Genomic DNA, 16964 nt, shown 5'->3' with positions numbered 1-16964 from the left:
GTAGCAAAAACACAGCGAGCGAAATAGGCACCTCCGAGGGCAAAAATAGCAACGGCAAGCTCCGACGCAACAGACACAAACGCCAAAGCAATGGCGACAACACCGATGACACGACAGTCAAAGCCGGATTCAGTGGCTCCAAGTCCGGTCGGCGGAAGAAGCCATATAAAAGAAACAATCAGGGACCATCCAGCTTGGACCGCATACTCGATCGTCCGTGCCAAATCCACGGCACCCCGGACAAACCTTCCAATCATACCAACAGAGATTGTTGGGTTTTTAAACAGGCCGACAAGTTAAATGCAGAGAACAAGGAAAAGGGATCACAAAGCAAGGATGATGACGAGGAGCCCCGGCAACCGAACACAGGGGGACAAAAGAAGTTTCCCCCTCAGGTCAAAACGGTGAGCATGATATATGCCACACACATCCCTAAGAGGGAGCGCAAGCGCGCGCTCAGGGACGTCTATGCGATAGAGCCAGTCGCCCCAAAATTCAATCCATGGTCGTCATGCCCGATCACATTTGATCGCCGGGATCATCCGACCAGTATCCGTCATGGCGGTTCAGCCGCATTGGTCCTTGACCCAATAATTGATGGATTCCACCTAACGCGAGTCCTTATGGACGGCGGCAGCAGTCTGAACCTGCTCTATCAGGATACAGTGCGCAAAATGGGCATTAACCCATCATGGATCAAGCCCACAAAGACTACCTTCAAAGGAGCCATACCAGGTGTAGAGGCCCACTGCACGGGCTCAATTACGCTAGAGGTTGTCTTCGGATCTCCCGACTACTTCCGAAGCGAAGAGTTAATCTTTGATATCGTCCCTTTTCGCAGCGGCTATCACGCACTGCTCGGACGAACCGCATTTGCTCGATTCAATGCGGTGCCTCATTATGCTTAGCTCAAGCTCAAGATGCCTGGGCCACGCGGCGTCATAACAGTTAATGGAAACACGGAACGTTCCCTCCGTACCGAGGAACACATTGCTGCCTTAGCAGCAGAAGCACAGAGCGGCCTTTTCTAGCAGAACCTTAATTCGGTGGCCAAGCTCCCGGACACTATTAAGAGGGTCCGGACCATTCTGCAGCAGGACAGCTCGGCTCCTCAAGAGCTCGACTAGCAATTCGGCCTTCGTCCCAGCCCCAATCAAGTGACGGAATTCATACCGCGCGTACATAACTACGCACTCAAAATACCATGGGCATAGACGGAGGCATACCTACCTTGTGATCCATAGTACGGCTCGACCGCTCCCAGACACATATACTTTCACTATTTATCTCTCCCCATTTCAGGTCTCTTTTCCACAGGCTTTCCCTGATGGCTTGATCACCGGTCCTGTCTAAGGATAAACACACCAAGCTGGCAAGAAGTACAAACGTACCGGGGAATTTCTAGGTGTTTTCTTTAATGATCAGTCTACCTGTTTTCAGGACCCACACGCAGCTCTCCCTTGGTCATGGCATGTCAAATAGCCCGTTGCTTATCGCACTATTTGTATCAATGCGCTTTGACGCATTAATAAAATTGCAATGGAAACAGTTCGCGGCCCGAGCTTTAGGGCCCCAGCTTATCACCTTTGCGCCCTTTCTGTTTTCTTTTCCTTTTTTTCTTTCCTATGGGCAACCTTATCAGATAGCACCCGTACACTTTGGTACGTTTCATATTCGCCAGGGGCTTTATAGCGCCCCGCAATACGACAACAAAGTCCGAACACTTTTTACAGTATAGTTCGGCACCCCGAATTTAGCACTATATGCATTGGCTCCGAATCATGTCTTTGGTCAATAGTTGGGTTGCCCGGCTCCTATGCTTACTACCTTACGTTCCGCTATATCGGCTAGGGTAGTAAAGGGAGAACTACTGTGATTGTGCCCTGGTTCATCCGGATGAGCACGTCAGTAGAGAAAGCCGAAAACTAACTTTCATGGTGCGGCGAGAGCCGGTCAGCTCTTCGGAGGTTTCAAATCGCTAGAGGTTTTTTCCACATTACGCGATGAATCGGTTTTTATTCGATCAGGTGTTTACAGAATCCCCCAATTCGGACTTCCGAATACCAGGAACTACGCCTAAAAGTTTATTATCGAACTCCTATGGCTAAGTGAGGGTGATAAAGCATTATAGTCCGATTGCCTTGTTCGTTGCGCTAAACACCTCCTTCAAGGACCAAATAATTGGATCAAGAGTGTTTAGATTCCATCCCGAACACCCCTGTATTACCTACACGGGGGCTGAAGCCGACGACTGGCCAACTCTCAGATTTAATAAAAACGGCCGCACATGAGGTAAAAATCTAACACAAAGCATTAATATTACATAAACTGTCTTTGTTTCATAATACAGGGCGAGAAAAAATATGAATGTATTCATTCAAAGATCACGTCTTTCGCACACTGCTCTGCAACAATGCGGGACCCCTCCAGGATGTCTTCAAAATATCACTCGGGTGTGCGGTGCTCCTTGCCCTCAGGCGGCCCCTCCGTCGCTAGCTTGACGGTGTCCATCTTCGCCCACCACACCTTGACATAGGCGAAGGCCAGGCGCACGCCCTCGATGCGGACCGACTGCTTGACGACGTCCAGCCGAGGACATGCATTCACCAACCGCTTCACGAGGCCGAAGTAGCTGTTGGGTATAGCTTCGGCAGGCCACAGCCGGATTATCAAATCCTCCATGGCCAGTTCGGCCACCCTATGCAGCTCGACTAGCTGTTTCAGCTGATCAGTGAAGGGCACTGGATGTTCTGGCGCAAGGTATTGCGACTAGAACAGCTTCTCCGTCGAGCTCCCTTCTTCGGCCCCGAAGAACTCCGCAGCGTCTGACATGCTGCGTGGCAAGTCTGCAAACGCCCCTGGGGAACTCCGAATTCGGGTTAGTAAGAAAAACTTCTTCTTCACATACTTGCTTCGCATACTAAACGCCTTACCCGCCGCGATCTTCTTGGCCTCCTGGATTCCTGGAGGGCGCCCTGGGCTTCAACCCGGGCCTCTTCCGCACTCTGGCGAGCCTTGGCGAGTTCGGTCTCTCGAGCCGAAACATCACCCTCCAAGGCATCGCACTTTTTCACCGCGTCCAGGAGCTCTTGCTGGACCTCGTTGAGCATGGCTTTGAGCTTTTTGCGGGCGGCTTGCTCCTTGGCAGCTTTCTCCTCGGCTTCGGCCAGGGCCTTTTTTAGGGCCTCAACCTCGGTCGTCGCTCCTACATAAATCATGGCATCACAGTCAATACACAACATTTATTCTTTCCGAATATATAGCAAGTCATTGCATACCTTGCTGCTCTTCCAGCTGCTTCCTCGCTTGGCTGAGCTCTCCCTCGGCCCGCTCTAGCTTTTGCTTTAGTCCGGAGACTTCGGCAGCATGTGAGGTCGTGGCGAACAACGACACCTGCTTATAAGACACATTTAGTTAGTTCCCTGCGAAAATTAATTGATCCTCTGTCTGGCTTTTCTTTCCGAACACCGGACAGTGTCTCAGGGGTTACTGTCTATATTGGGATTTTCTCTTTTGCGTCGCTTACCTCAAAACATGTCAGTAGGCCGCTGCAGGCTTCGGTCAGTCCGCTTTTGACGGACTGAACCTTCTCAATCACCATACCCATAAGGATACGATGTTCATCCACAATGGAAGCGCCTCGTAGCGCTTCCAGCAGATTGTCCCGTCTGTCTGGTTGGACAGAGGTCACCCGCGGGATGGGTGCGCCTCCTTCTTTCGAGGGAGGCTACTTGCCGGATTCCGGAGCCTTGTGGGTCTCTGAAATCGTATTCGGTTTGGGGTCGAATTGAACCTGGCCCCCATCATCAGTCCCCATGGGGATCTGTTCCCCCATGTGTCCGGCGGCCGAGGTCTTGATCTCTGGCGCCGCCCTGACGACCTCCGGAACCTCTCCCCGGCCAGGAAGGGTCCTTCGGGACAACACCTCGATGTCGCCCCTGGCCGGGGGAGAGTGAACGGCCGGCGGTGACTCGCGGGCCATCGCCTTTCAATCCAGCGAACCTCCCGACGAGGTTCGCAGGAAGCTGTCGTGGGCCGGACTGCAATAGCATAACTAACCATGTTAATACAATAAGGAGGAAAGGCCGGATACACGGGCGGGTACGAGTCTGTCAGTACTTACGACGCAACCAGGGGCTTGCTCCGCGAGGGTCGCTCCGGACTGCGGTCGATGTCCCACGCGGTTTTATCCGCGAGGGAGCCTTTCCCCTTCTTGGGCACCTCCGCCTCCAGATTTGTGGAGGCTGCCCTCTTCTTCCTCCCCCCATCAGGGGGAGGGTTGCTTTCCTCCTCCTCCTTGTCATCATCTTCGGCGGCAGAGGAGTGAGTCTTATCTTCGGACATCATGTCTGAAGTGCCTTTGGGGCGGAGGCCACCCCGGCCCCCCTTGGCCTTCTTCTTGGCCTTCTTCTCCGGTGGCTGATAGGGCGTCGGGACCAGCATCTTCGCCAGGAGCGGGATGACTGGCTCTTCGAGCAGCGGAGCCGAACTATGAATTCGCTCCGCTTTCTCCGTCCATTCCTGAAATGATAAATTAGCAAAGTTCAGTTACCCTCCTTGGACAAACAGGTAGAGGGCACGCCTTGAGATGTGGAGGACTTACCGCGCTGGCGGGGTGGGCAAGATCGTGCCCACGATCCGAGTCAATGGCCGGCGGCTTCTCATCGCCTTTGAAGAGCGGCTTCCAGGCATCTTCGTGAGTGGTGCCGAAGAGCCTCACAAGGTCTGGTGCTTCTCCAGATCGAATTCCCATAAAGGGGAAGTTCAGCGTTGGCAAGGGAGGATCTGGTGAACTAGCATAACCTGGATCACATCGACGAGCTTGATGTTCTTGTTCACCATGCTTTGAATGTGCGTCTACAACGCCATCAGCTCATCCGATGAAGACCAATTTGGGCATTTCTCCATCCAGGAGGTCAGCTGCATTGGAGCCCTGGACTTAAATTCGGGAGCGGCGGCCCAAGTGGCACCGCATGGCTCTGTGATATAAAACCACAGCTTCTGCCACTCCTTGACAGTCTCCACGAACGTGCCTTGGGGCCATGTGACATTGGGCATCTTGCTCACCATGGCTCCCCCGCAATCCGCGTGTTGACCATCCACCACCTTCGGCTTCACGTTGAAGATTTTGAGCCATAGTCCAAAGTGGGGCTGGATGCGGAGGAAAGCCTCACACACGACAATGAATGTCGAGATGTTGAGGAAGGAGTTCGGGGCTAGTACGGAAATCTAGCCCGTAATAGAACATCAGCCCGCGGACGAAAGGGTGGAGTGGAAACCCTAGCCCGCGGACGAAATGAGGGAGGAACACCACCCTCTCGTTGGGTTTTGGTGTGGGGACGACTTGTCCCTTGGCCGGGAGCCGGTGGGTTATCTCTTTCGCCAGATACCCGGCCTCGCGAAGCTCGGCGATGTCCTTTTCCTTGACGGAGGAGGCCATCCACTTGCCCTGACCTCCGGATCCGGACATGGTTGGGTGTTTGCTCGGAATGGAAAAGAACATGGGAACTTGGGCGCTGGAGCTCGAGAATGGAAGGACAGAGAGGAAGAGAAGGCGTGGGTGAAGAAAGGGAATCTTTATCTCCTTATAAAGGCAGTAAATATCGAATGCCTCCCCACTCGCCTTAAAACTCGCCTATTCCCAAGGGATGTGTAAACGGCACGGTTGGGTTACCCACGCCCGTATTGATGAGAATCCCGCAATGAGGGGACACGATCTCTGCTTCGACAAGACGTGCTAATGGCAACCGCGTCTTGAAACGTGTAGCGGCAGACGAAAAACGGTTCAAAATTATGACCGGGCGGACGTGATGTCATGTTGCAAAAAGTTGTCAGCGGATTGGACTCATGGAATATTATATTCTCTATGGTTGTGTGTGGTGTGTGTGTTACGTCCGGACACGATCATTATGTCCGAAGACTATCTTGGAGTTCGGAAGGAGGAACCCGCCTTGCAATGCCGAAGACAGATCTATGCGTTGGATACCTTGTCATTGAAGTTAGGTTCAGGGGCTACTGAGGGAGTCCTGGACTAAGGGGTCCTCGGGCGTCCGGCCTGTTAGCCATGGGCCGGACTGATGGGCTGCGAAGATACGAAGACCGAAGACTGCACCCGTGTCCGGATGGGACTCTCCTTGGCGTGGAAGGCAAGCTTGGTGATCAAATGTGTAGATTCCTTTCTTTGTAACCGACCTTGTGTAACCCTAGATCCTCCCGGTGTCTATATAAACCGGAGGACTTAGTCCGGAGGAGAAGGACTCATTACCATAGTCATGCAGGCTAGACTTTTAGGGTTTAGCCATTACGATCTCGAGGTAGATCAACTCTTGTAATACTCATATTCATCAAGATCAATCAAGCAGGAAGTAGGGTATTACCTCCATAGAGAGGGCTGGAACCTGGGTAAACATTGTGTCCCCTGTCTCCTGTTACCATCGACCTTAGACGCACAGTTCAGGACCCCCTACCCGAGATCCGCCAGTTTTGACACCGACAGGGACCCCCTACCCGAGATCTACCGGTTTTGACACTGACAGTCGCTTCTCAATCTTTTGCTAGCCTTCATTTTGCACCAAGTATGATCTCTACTCGTGCATCCAAAATCCTTTAAACCGGTTTTGCCACATGAGTCCACTATATCTACCTATATGCAGTATTCTTTTGCCGTTCTAAGCAAATTTGCATGTGCCATCTCTAATTTTCAAAATAAACTTCTCTTTCGTTTGTTTGTTTTGCTCGCGGAGCGGTGAGGGGTGGCTAATATTTTCCATGTTGGATGTGTTATTCTCACGATGAATGTTTATTCACTTGTCATTGCACGAGAGTAAGGCAAAGGTTTTAGGGATGCCCATTCCCGAAATGCAAAAATGAATTTAATTTATGTTGTCAAATAATAAATTCCTTGGAAAGTGTTGGTATGGAGGGCAACCGTGGATACAGCTAGCCATGGAAAGTGAAAGTATGGTGGAAAAAGGAATAAACTTTATTTTCTGTTTGGGAACCGCTTATGATATATCTAGCATGGAAAGTGTTGGGAACTCTAAGTCGTTTTCGTTGGTGGGATGGATACAGCTCCCAAAATGCTTTATCTCTAATTTTTCGTTTTGAGCTCTAGCACCTCTACAAATCCCTACTTCCCTCTGCGAAGGGCCTTTCTTTTACTGTATGCAATTTTTATTTTGAGTCTCCATCTTCTCTTATAAAAGCACCAACTAGGAGGCAATATGATCGTACTTAAGTATTGGGTGTAGCTAATATTCGAGTGTGTTTCATGAATGGATCAATGGTTGAGCATGATGGGCTAGGGATAACTTATTTTAGCGTTGATATTTTGAAAGACATGGTTGCTTGTTGATATGCTTGAGTATCTAAATTATTATGTCAAAACTAGACTATTGCTTTGAATCACATAAAAGTCCAATTCCATGCTATAAAGAAAAGAATATGATATGACATGTTAGGCAGCATTCCACATCAAAAATTCTGTTTTTATCACTTACCTACTCAAGGACGAGTAGGAGTTAAGCTTGGGGATGCTGATACGTCTCCAACGTATCTATAATTTTTGATTGTTCAATGTTGTTATATTATCAATCTTGGATGTTTTATAATCATTTTATAGTCATTTTATATCATTTTTTGGTACTAACCTATTAACATAGTGCCAAGTGTCAGTTGTTGTTTTCTGCATGTTTTTTTACATCGCATGAAATCAATAGCAGACAGAGTCCAAATGCAACGAAACTCCAGGGAGATTTTTTATGGACCAGAAGGAATGTAATGGGCCCTGGCTGCGCTTGGGGGGAGCCCCGAGGGGGGCACAACCCACCAGGGCGCGCCAGGAGGCCCAGACACGCCCTGGTGGGTTATGCCCACCTCGGGTGCCCCCCGGACCACCTCTTTGCTCTATAAATACCCCAATATTCCCAAAAACCCTAGGGGAGTCGACGAAATATTCATCCAGCCGCCGTAGAGTCCAGAACCACCAGATCCAATCTAGACACCATCTCTGATGGGGTTCACCACCTCCATTGGTGCCTCTCCGATGATGCGTTAGTTCTTTGTAGACCTTTGGGTCTGTAGTTAGTAGCTAGATGGCTTCCTCTCTCTCACTGAATTCTCAATACAATGGTCTCTTGGAGATCCATATGGCGTAACTCTTTTGCGGTATGTTTTTTGGGATCAATGAACTTTGAGTTTATGATCAGATCTATCTTTTTATATCCATGAAAGTTATTTGAGTTTCTTTGATCTCTTATATGCATGATAGCTTATAGCCTTGTATTTCTTCTCCGATATTTGGGTTTTTTTGGCCATCTTGATCTATTTATCTTGCAATGGGAAGAGGTGCTTTGTAAGGGGTTCGATCTTACGGTGCCTGATCCCAGTGACAGAAGGGGAAACAACACGTATGTATCGTTGCTACTAAGGATAAAACGATGGGGGTCTATCTCTACATAGATAGATCTTGTCTACATCATGTTATTGTTCTTATTGCATTACTCCATTTCTCCATGAACTTAATCCACTAGATAAATGTTGGATAGCGGTCGATGTGTGGAGTAATAGTAGTAGATGCAGGCAGGAGTCGGTCTACTAATCTTGGACGAGATGCCTATATAATGATCATTGCTTGGATATCATCATGATTATTTGAAGTTCTATCAATTGCCCAACAGTAATTTGTTCACCCACCGTTTGCTATTTTTCTCGAGAGAACCCACTAGTGAAACCTACGGCCCCCGGGTCTTCTTTCTCATATTATTTGCCTTTGCGATCTACTTTTCTCTTGCATTTATTTTTAGATCTATTAAACCAAAAATACAAAAAAATACCTTGCTGCATTTTATTTTTATTTATTTTATTTGGCGTTTGATCTATCAATCTACTACAATTTATCTCACGTCCGTTTCCCAATCTCGAGGCGCCGTACCCCGGAAGGGATTGACAACCCCTTTAACACGTCGGGTTGTGAGGATTTGTTATCGGGGCTGTTTACGTTGTGTTGCTTGGTTCTCCTACTGGTTCGATAACCTTGGTTTCATATCTGAGGGAAATACCTACCCCCATTGTGCTACATCATCCCTTCCTCTTTGGGGAAATACCGACGTAGCTTCAAGAGACATCAGTCCCTGGCGGGGGCAGAGGAGGCTTTCGGCGACTTCGGTCGCATCGACCACCTGGACTCGCGCACGCTGGAGCGGGGGCACACCAAGCACTTTGCCTGCGAGCTCTTGGTCTGGGACGTGGCCCACATTTTGACGAGGCGCGCGCTCTGGGTGCTCAAGCACGGCGCCAGCCGCGTCGATGAGGTGATCGGCTTTGCTCCACTCGACCATCGCGTCCCCCCGCCACCAGGTGTGCACCGCTACGACCTCCTGGTGCACGTCGATCTGGTGGAGGACTAGACCCTGCACTCGCCCCGATCGTCGCACTCCGGCCAGAGCAGGCTCCCCTCCTCCGACGACGACGACAACCGCCCCATGCCACGTATCGAGCCTGGTACGTGGGTGGCACGCGTCGAAGATGGCCAAGGCCCGGGCCGCCGCTCAAGCCAGCGCGCCCCGACAGCGGACTGTGGAGGCCCCATCCTCGGGGCCTCAAGGGGCGACCACGAAGACAGCGACAACAGCGGCGGCTCGGGGCGCTCCTGGAAAGACCGCCTGCTTGGCCGCGAGTGCCACGCCAAGGAGGGCCACGGGAAGCAGGGCCACGGCCAGGCCAGGGTGGCCACTGAAGATGCTCTGCCTCCTCTGCGTGCGACATCACTGCTGCCCCTCCGCCCTGCCACCCCACCTCCCGATGCTGGTACAGAAGACCCGGTGGCCCACTTCTTCAGCTTCTCCGACTCAGGCCGCACGCTCTCCCCCCCCCCCCCTCCGTGCACGGACTGCATGCAGCTAGAGATGGAGAACGCCATGATCGAGGCGCTGCAGTATCCGTTAGCCTTCAAAAACGGTGGGCGATCACCACCCCACCCAATCCCCCGCGCCTCACGACCCTGCAAGCCCTGAGATGATCCCCTGCCTGCTGCCCTGCATCAACACCCCTGCCGTGGCCACAGCTGGTTTCCAGCTGTCAGCGGTCACGGAGCGCGTCGGCATCATGCAGATCGAAGAAGGCAATGGGGTGGGCGCAACTGCCGCCCTGTTCGCTCCCATCCCCCCTTCCGGTGTCAAAACCGGCAGATCTCGGGTAGGGGGTCCCGAATTGTGCGTCTAAGGATCAAAGGTAACAGGAGGCAAGGGACACGATGTTTACCCAGGTTCGGGCCCTCTTAATGGAGGTAATACACTACTTCCTGCTTGATTGACTTTGATGAGTATAGAGGTTACAAGAGTGATCTACCCCGAGATCGTAATGGCTAAACCCTAGATGTCTAGCATGTATGATTATGATTGCCTCTACGGACTAAACCCTCCGGTTTATATAGACACTGGAGGGGGCTAGGGTTGTCCAAGGTCGGTTTACAGGGGAAGGAAACCATACATCCAGACGCCGAGCTTGCCATCCACGCAAAGGAGAGTCCCATCCGGACACAGGAGAAGGTCCTCGATCTTGTATCTTCACGACCCATCAATCCGGACCACATCACACAGCCCGAACGCCCATGGACCCCCTAGTCCAGGACTACCTCAGTAGCCCCCGAACCATGCTTCAATGACGACGTGTCCGGCGTGCAGATCGTCTTCGGCATTGCAAGGCGGGTTCCTCCTCCGAATACTCCAAAGCAATTTGAACAAAAGAACTGTATTCGAATTTTCACTGATGACGCACTATCCGGCTTTTATATCTTCGGTTCTGTTAGGTGGGTCCTCCGTGATACTCCGGACAGCCTCGACTTCACATTAAACATCGTATCCTTTGGCTTATGCGCTACCTTCGCCTCGGCTTCCACGTGTCAGATCAGATGAATACGAAGGGTCCAAGTGTTTTTATAGATAACACCCTGACGGCGTATGGAAGGCGTCTAGTTAAGGAGATTGGATCTCAGATGCCATTCCCAACCAGGCGAAAAATCCTTGGAGCTGGCCATAGAGAACCGCGCAAACATGGTTGGCGCTCCCAGTTCTTCCTCACGCCCTCACGGCCCTCAAAAAGGCGATTGGGAGAGCTGCTCGGTCTCCCACGCCCAACTAACCAAGCTCCAGGTGCAGGGATATCTTCCTCCCACGGACCTGGTTCCCGTCCGGGCAGGATTAACTTCCATAAATGGCAAAGCTGTCGTGGAATTGTCACGGCAGATGTCCTTGAGCTAGGACTTAGTCGTGGAGCCATCGCAACTAGGAAGCTTGAAGGGGTTATGCGGGACAAGAAACACGAGGGTTTATACTGGTTCGGCCCCTTACGATGAAGGTAAAAGCCTACGTCCAGTTCGGGGTGTTATTGATTAGGGTTACGATCGCCAGGGAGCTAAACAGCTATGCCCGGTTCTCGATGAGGTTGTTGTCGCCCCTAAACCGCTGTCGGGTCGTCCCTTTATATAGGGAGGCTGACGCCCAGTGGCCCTTAGAGTCCCGGCCGGCTCATAAGAGTGTCCGGCTCAGACTCTAAACAATACTTGCCTTACACTACAAGTCTACTATAACAATAAAGATTGTACTACGGGCCTTAAGCCATCGCCGGGTCTCAGCCCATCTCTGGCCCATTATCTTGAAACTTAGCTCCGGGCTTCTGGCAATGACCCTTAGAGTAACCCGGCCCTCCTGGCGGGTGACTCCCAGGTCTATATCCTCAACATTAGGCCCCAGATTGACTTGAGCCGGCTCGTGTCAATCTTCAACTCTGCCGACAGAAAAAATCTCCGGCTTACCGTTCGTGTGAAGGCCGTAACCCGGTGTGACGTCATTCTCCGGACTCCGGATAATCCGCCGTGACGTCATCCTCCATTAAGTCCGTTTTTTACGCCGCCAGATCTGCAACGGATCTCTGCTGTTACTGCCTTTCCGAAAATCGAGGCGCCGTGAGGGGGAGATAACCACGCCGTGGTCTCCTTGAATATCGCGCCCACTTATGACTTGCCTTATAAATAGGCCGGCCCGGCACTCTCTTCTCACACTCTCCTTCTTCTTCCTCGCGCTGTCGTTCCTCTGCCCGAGCTTCTGCCGCCGCCGCCGTCGCGCCCCTGTTCTTCATCGAACCGGCCGCTGCATCACCCTGACCCGGATCAGATAACGGCGGCGACCTTCGCTCTTCCTCAACTCCGGTGAGTCTTCTCTGCCTTGCTAGAACAGATCTGCGGTAGGGTTCTTTCAGTTCTTCGTGTTCATCACCATTGCCCACAGACTCGGTAGTTCTTGTTGCCACTGTAGTTAGTTGATCTTTAACCTCGCGTAGAACCACCGCGGTAGAAGTTTGAGACCCATTCCATCTGCAAAAAATCCTCTTTTTACTGCTTAAAAACCCTGTTCCACCTTAAGAACTTCTCCTGTTTCTGTTTCTTTAGGTCTAGAAAATTTTCATCTTGCCCGACCATTTTGATCCGAAAAAGTTACTGTAATATATGAAATCTGTTTTACCACACTTAGTAAAAACTGCAGCCCCTGAATCTTGGCGGCTTATATTTCCGACTTAAAGAAAACACGCGCCATAGAACTTTCCGGTTTAAAGAGAACCATGCTCTGCAGTATCTTCCGACTTAACCGCAGTAAGCCGTAGATGACCAACTCATCCTGAATACCCCGACGGCTTAGATGGCCCACCATATCAATACATACCATTAGTCCCCTTCATAAGCCGTCATTGTAGTTTGAATGATAAACTCCGGCTTATAATTAACCCGGACACTTTCCTCTTTATCATAGATCACCAACCGTCACCATGCCTCCCAAAGCTCCCATCACTTGCAACTGGATGAGATCCAACGTCACCGATGAGACCCTAGCCAACTTCGTTAAGTCCGGATATCTGCCCAGGAAGGAAGTGATGTCCTACCGTGCCCCTGACCCGTCCGAAGAAAGACCTCAGCCGAGGGACGGGGAGGTAGTGATCTTTGCAGACCATATGAGCCGGGGCTTCGCACCGCCCAGCTCAAAATTCTTCCGGGACGTGCTCAACTTCTTTGACCTTCGGCCTCAGGATATAGGACCCAATTCCATATCCAACATCTGCAACTTCCAAGTTTTTTGTGAAGTATATCTTGGAGAAGACCCGAGTCTGCTGCTCTTCAGAGAGCTGTTTTATTTGAACCGCCAAACCGAGTGCGCAAACGGTCCAAGTCTAGAACTAGGCGGCATCTCTATCCAACGGCGCAGGGACTGTCTATTTCCTTACGCAGAACCGCCAAGTCACCCCAAAGACTGGAACATGACTTGGTTCTACTGCCAAGACACGTCCCCGGCTGATGAGAGCCCGCTGCCCGGCTTTCGCCCAACACGCCTGGAGCCGACTCATCCGCTATCCGACAAGCTGACTGCCGCGGAACGCCAGCCTCTGCTTCCAACGATCAATAAGATCAAGGCCCTGCTAGGCAACGGTCTGAACGGAATAGACCTGGTCCGGGTCTGGATCTCATGGCGGGTGATCCCATTGAGCCGCCGCCCCGGCTTAATGTGTGAGTACACCGGGCGAAAGGATGACCCGCAGAGGCACAGTCGCAACGACCTTCCAGAAGATGTTGCCGAAGAAGAGACCAAGGCTCTATTAAACGAGAGCCTGGCAGACTGTGGAAAAAGCGGGCTAGCCCCATTCTGCAAGACCAATCCAGCTCCAGCGGTAAGCCGCTGACTTTAACCTTTCCATTTTTTTTACCTGTCATCTTTCTAAGAACTCATTACTGTATTTCTCAGACTGATGATAAATTCTGGCGGGTCAAATATGACCATGAGGCGGCCAAGAAAGCCAGGAAGGCGAAGAAAGCCGCCAAGAGAGCCGCCCCTCGCAAAAAGGGAAACAGACCCACTGCTCCGGAGCTGCTGCAATTAAGCGATAGCTCCGAGTCAGAGGTAACCCTTAAACCTTTAAACTCTTGCCGTATTTATTGTTTGCTGCTGTCCACTTTACCATCATTTTGCTTATTGACAGGATGACACCGGCGCCAGTAACCCGGTGATTGAAGAGGTAACATTACTCCCCTCCGACTCGGAGCCTTTGCCACAGCTGAAAGTCCGAAGGGTAACCCGGAAAGTAAGCTTTTCTCATCCATTAGCTCATCAAGACCCTCAATTTCTTTTGAAGCAGTAGGTTCACGAAAGCCGGCGTCTCACCCGGGCCCGCAAGGACACCGACCTCTCCGCCAGGTTACCCGTCGCGACAAGGAAACGCCGCACTGAGGTTTTTTCTCACCTGTACCCTTTTCATCCGTTGGCGGGTGTCATCCGCCAGCCACTCAACTCTTCTGACTCCAATTACCAGGAGACCTCCCCCTCTTCGGGTGACTCCATGCAGTCAAATTTGCCGGCCTTCAAGACTGCACCCGGGTAATAACAATCTCCTTACATTATCTGTCTGTACTTACTTTTTGTATACCTAACACTTCTGTCTTTTCAGTGCCCAGGAAAAGCTCACCAAAAGAACAAAGAAGACCAGGTCAGCCGGAGTGCCGGACTTGCCTGAGCCGGAGACGACGGCTCAAGATCCACCAGCCGCCTCCGAGGCCACCATTCCCATGGATACGGCGCCTGAAGCCCCTGCCCCGACCACCAAGACAACGACCGAAGCGTCAGCTAATCCGGAGGCCTCCGGCTCAACCCCACCGGCTAACGACCCGGACGTGGTAATTACCCGGACGGAGTATGTTGAGCCGGGGAGGCCGACCGCACTGGCCCAATGCTCTGCGAAGGGGGAGCTGCTGCGACCCCACCGGGCGAATCTGGATCTCTCGGGCTACACCGATTTAAGCATTGAAGAGCTTGTCTCAGGCTACATCAGCCAGGTTCACAAGAGCCAAGACGCCGAGATCGCCATGGTCAACCAGATCCAACAGAAATCTGAGGTAACCTTCTGTTGTCTTCTTACTTTCCGCATAGTGATCCTCATCCTGCTAGCCCCCAAGTCTATAACTTATAATTGGCATATATTATAGACTTAGAGTCCGGCTTACTTAATTGAACCGGCAGTACATAGATAAACACGTTCAATATGCATTAGCCCCCAAGTGCCAAGTGTCTTTGCTTGGAAAGTGCTTGGGACTTATACAATGACTGTTTAATAACCCGGAAATATATGCAGGCTACTGGCAAGAAATTTGAGTCGGACCTTGCGGGTCTCAAGAGCTGGTTAAAAACTCAAGAGATGGAGACCCGGAAAGCGAATGCCAAGTTTGTCTCCAGCATTGCCGCTCAGGAGAAATTGAAGACGGAATTCGACGCTGAGCGGAAGGCCTGGGCTGAGGAGAAAGCCGCACTGGTGACCCGGGCAGAACAGGCGGAGAAGGCCCTCAATGAAAAAACCGCTGAGCTCTCCAGCCTAAAGCGCCAGGTTTCCCAGATGGTAGCTGCTATCTTTGGTAAGTCACCTCGCCGGCTTTCATCAAGTCTGTATATGTTATAATTCATCCTTGTCACCGGCTTACCTGATCTTTATTTAAACAGGTCCCAGGAGTGCCAATCTGAACCAGAGCGTGGTCACCAAGTTAAAGGCCGTGTACACCCTGGTGGAACAACTCTACACCGGGTCACAGCGCGCCTTAGCTGTGGTGGCCCTATCCAATGAGGTGCCGACCCATCTGGCCGAAGTCCTGCGCCGGCTTGCTGTTCTGCCACAACGGATCCAGGAGCTACGCCGAGCCTCCGCAAGATCCGGAGCAATTGCCGCGCTGAGCCGGGCCAAGGCATTCCTGCCGGAGCTAGACCCGGCAGACATCGCCTTGGGTTACCCGAGCCTGAAGGAAGACGGCTCAGCCTTCGACCAGAAGGATTTCGCGGCATGCGTGAAGGCTGTACGCCCGGTGGCCACCATCATCGGGAACGACACCGACTTAACCAAGTATCAGCCGGGGTACAACGCGGAGAATCAGAGAATTCCAACCCCTCGCTATGAAGCTCTCAGTCTGATTCCTCCGGCTCGCCAGCACACCTTCGCCCCCGAAATTGACCCGACCGGGTTAATTGACGAAGAAGCCCAGTTCGAGGCTCTCAGCGGCATCGACTGGAAGTCATCAACCTTCGAAGTCTTGGGATCAGTCAGAGCAGAAGACGAGCCGGGGACTTCAACTCAGCAGGCGTCATAAACCGGCTAGCGGCTCACCAAACAACACTCCACCCTTGAAACTTTGAAAGATTTTTGTAATAGAATAAGTGCAACAATTTATCTCCGCCGTGCCATCGTGCACGTAATGAATGCTGAAAACCTTTGAAGTCATTCTTTTGATGCTCCTCCGGGTCATATTTATCCTTCATGCTTCTCATCCTTTAAAAAAGTACCTTCAAGCATCTGCATAGAAAGGTAAATCACAAGTCTCAAGACGGCTTACCACCCTCCGGATTAAATAACCCGGTAGCATGGTTGGTATCTTAACTCTAATGGACTTGTCTTGATAACATCCAGTATGTTCAACTAACAAGATAAACCAAAATTAAGCCGGCAAGTGAAACCCGGCCATGCACACGTTGTCATAATCAGAGTAGACTTTGCGATAAATCGGAACTTAGGGGCTTCCAGTTCGAATACGACCAGAGACCCGGCCCGAAAGGGGTTTAAGCCAAGATTCGGATACGATCATATAGCCCCCAGTGGGTGTGGCGATGCCAATCAAGAGGGTACCGACAGCTATGTTCTCTTGGGTTCGAATACGACCCATGTTTGAACAGGAAGCCCCCAAGTGATTCTGAAAATTGTTTAACGACGCTGATTCGAATACGATCCATGTCGGTTCTCAGAGGGGTTACACTATGATTCAAATATGACCAAAGGCAACCTCCCAATGAGCTCGGCACTTTGCCAATCAAATGGGTATCGACAGCTATGTTCTCTTTGGTTCGAATACGACCCATGTTTGAACAGGAAGCCCCCAAGTGATCTTACTG

At 51.3% G+C, this 16964-nt stretch overlaps 1 pseudogene; it reads left to right on the top strand.

Moving 5' to 3' along the window:
- Positions 1-4880: 4880 nt before the first annotated feature.
- Positions 4881-10013, top strand: LOC109738939 (uncharacterized; annotated as a pseudogene).
- The last annotated feature ends 6951 nt before the right edge of the window (positions 10014-16964 follow it).

This window comes from Aegilops tauschii, chromosome 3 (assembly GCF_002575655.3).
Source record: "Aegilops tauschii subsp. strangulata cultivar AL8/78 chromosome 3, Aet v6.0, whole genome shotgun sequence".
Lineage (NCBI taxonomy): Eukaryota > Viridiplantae > Streptophyta > Magnoliopsida > Poales > Poaceae > Aegilops > Aegilops tauschii.
Note: the sequence above shows the minus strand (reverse complement) of the source record. Positions and strands in the feature narration are given on the sequence as shown.